Source organism: Cupressus sempervirens, chromosome 1 (assembly GCF_028749045.1).
Source record: "Cupressus sempervirens isolate cs-2001-9-10 chromosome 1, ASM2874904v1, whole genome shotgun sequence".
Classification (NCBI taxonomy): domain Eukaryota; kingdom Viridiplantae; phylum Streptophyta; class Pinopsida; order Cupressales; family Cupressaceae; genus Cupressus; species Cupressus sempervirens.
The window spans coordinates 380,255,556-380,258,603 of NC_143118.1; the positions used below are offsets into that span (position 1 = coordinate 380,255,556).

The following is a 3,048-nucleotide window of genomic DNA, read 5'->3' on the forward strand; positions in this document are numbered from 1 at the left end:
CATCCCACTTCCTACCGACCTAAATAGACATCAATTTTTTCTTGGTAAGAATATGGACAAAGGCGTTGTGTTGAAGTCCAGTAAAAGATGAATTAACCGAGTTTATAAAGTTTTCTGAGAGTGTACGACAGTTACCATACTTTGCAAGGCAGTAAATGAGCATTGCAATGTAACTATTGAGGAGAAATCACTGCCATTTACGTGCTTATTATTTTTTGACAAAACGGACTTCATGTCACTTACTTATATGTCAGACGTTAGACCGTATATCACTGGAAAGAGATGGATAATTTATTGATAGCGGCAATTCTTGTATTGATTGCAGGCCCATCTGTATATTCTGCGGTAATCCCTGCTTTAATATCGTTCGGAGATTCTACAGTTGACGCCGGAAATAACAATTATCTCCTCACATTAGCAAAGAGCAACCATCCTCCCTATGGACGAGATTTCCCTGGGAAAAAGCCAACTGGTCGATTTTCCAATGGATTCATAGCGATAGATTACGTCGGTATGGCTATCTGATTCATATTTTCCTCTTCTTGTAATTCAATGACTTAAAAGTAATTTCAATTATATTTTCTTCGCCTTAATTTTGTGTTGTCCTTCGTAGCATCCATGCTTGGACTGGGCTCTGCAACGGTCGCTTATTTGGACCCGGATGCTAAAGGAGTTAACATTGTTAGAGGAGTTTCATTTGCTTCTGGAGGATCTGGTTTATACCATGGCACTGCCAAACTTTATGTCAGTAATTCGCGTGTTTCATTACTATGAGAAATCATATTACTTAGAAACTGATTAAACTTAGTCCATCTGCAGAGTGTCTTAAGTTTAGAAGATCAGTTAAAGCTCTACAGACAATACAAAGAGGATTTAGCCGGCGTAGTGGGCGCTGCAAACGCCTTAAGAATTTTATCGGGCGTTGTTTATCTGATAAGCATCGGGAGCAATGACTATCGGGAGCTTCGAAAGTTGGGCGTACATAGAGTGGCGGTCGCAAATAACACTGTACGGTCTCGGAAAGGAGACTTGTGTTGAAAAACTTAACGAAGAGGCGATGATTTTTAATTCGGAAATGCTGAAACTATTGCAGATGTTTAATGGAATAGATGGCATAAAGATTGCCTATTTAGACATTTTCCCCCAGCTCTATGACGCTGCAAGATTCCCAGCGAAGTATGGTGAGATATGTGAACGTCATCTTTACTTTGGACTTCTTTTGTTCTAACTACATATCTTGTCATGTTCAACTCTGATCGTTCATGTAAATAGATAGATATAAAATAATGTTCAATTGTTTATATCAATAAATCCATCATTCCATAATCTATCGAATGAAAGAGAGCTGTAAAGAAATATGGATCATGAAATACGATAAGAATCTTCTTAAAATAATTAGTGAGCATTAATATATATTTTCTATTGTTGTTGAAATGGTACAGGGTTTTTAGAAGGGCGGAGAGGATGTTGTGGAACAGGGCTTCTGGAAGCGTCGATCTTGTGTAACGAATTGAGTATTGGCACATGTGCAGATGCTTCAAAGTATGTATTTTGGGACAGTTTCCATCCATCAGACAGAATGAACTATCTTGTCGCAAAAACACAGCTTTCCAAAGCTCTCCAGCAATTGTTATGACATCTGCTATTATCTACTATGGTTATAATTCATTTCGTTTAATATTTATTCATTCAAACACTCGCACAAAGCTGTCGGATTCTGTATGAAAAATTTCCACATCTATTGATTCTTTGTTTTCAGATGCTTGCTAGAAACGTTTGTGAAATTGTCTAATCAAGTAAAAGATTCCTCATCGATCAGGATTGAAAAGTTTATTGATTCTATGTCTTCAATTCATGTTTAATCGCATACGCAGCTCACAAATTTGTAGATGGAACTTATAAAGATGATTTTTTTACTATAGGTCACCAAATTATTTACTGGTGAAGTATTTAATTATACTATTATTAGACATAACTAATGAATATTATGAGCATAACAATTCAAGACAATTGTGCAACAACAAAAGCCCCCACTTTCTTTGCAATAACCAAAAAAAAATGAACATGATCATTAAATTACTTTTTTTAGTAGATGGTAGGGAGAGCTTCCTCAAATCAAATATTGATGTCTTCATCTCAACTGGAGTGCTTTTATCCATCAACGAACTAAGTGTGATGAAACATTTCCCATGCAGGTTCTACAATTCGCCTATGAAGAACTCAAATAGAATGTTGAGATAAATGTGAGCTCTATATTTTTAAAAAAATTGCGGGTTCTCCTAAAAAAATGGGCTTGCAAGAACATGATCTGAAAATATATGAAGAATACATTCCTCTATAACCAATTAAAAAAAAACAAAAAAATGACAGAATTGTTAAAATCTACTGAAATGCAAACGATTGTAAAAATTATGAGAAATATATTAAAATTTTAATTTAATACTCACAACCCTAAACCTAAAAATCTGCTCAGCACTTAAAAACTGCTTGGCACGTGAAGGTGTGGAGTGCTAGTTTTGCTCGACATTTGAAGGTGCCGAGTCATAGATTGCTCAACACTTGATGGTGCCGAGTGAAAGGTTGCTCAGCACTTGAAGGTGCTGAGTGACAAACAACAGGTGCCGAGTTAGCTCGGCACTCAAAGAAATAATACTCAGCAACAATGGATGCCGAGTAAGCTCGGCTCCAAAGGAAATGCTTGGCGCTTGAAGAGCTCGGCACATAAAAATGCAGTAGGTGCCGAGTGTTCTGTTCAACTAAAAAATTATAACTTAAGAGATTCCAATGTGAATGCTTTCACCATTAAAACTAGAGAGCCAAAGCTTTAAGCTTTCAAAAAAATTACTCAAATGCAACATACAAGGGAAGAGCAATGGATTCAAGTATGCATGTTTTCCTTCTATTCAATCTTTCATTAAACTATTACAAAATTTGGGAGCATTCGACTTCAACCAAAAAACTCTAAAATTGATAAAACTTCAAACAACTTTAATACTTCAAAAAACCTTTAAACTTGAAACTCTAATGGCTACATACAATGGTGCTTGG

At 36.0% G+C, this 3,048-nt stretch overlaps 1 pseudogene; it reads left to right on the forward strand.

Annotated features, from left to right (window-relative positions):
- Nucleotides 1-282: 282 nt before the first annotated feature.
- Nucleotides 283-1,636, forward strand: LOC149577846 (GDSL esterase/lipase At5g03810-like; annotated as a pseudogene).
- Nucleotides 1,637-3,048: the final 1,412 nt, after the last annotated feature.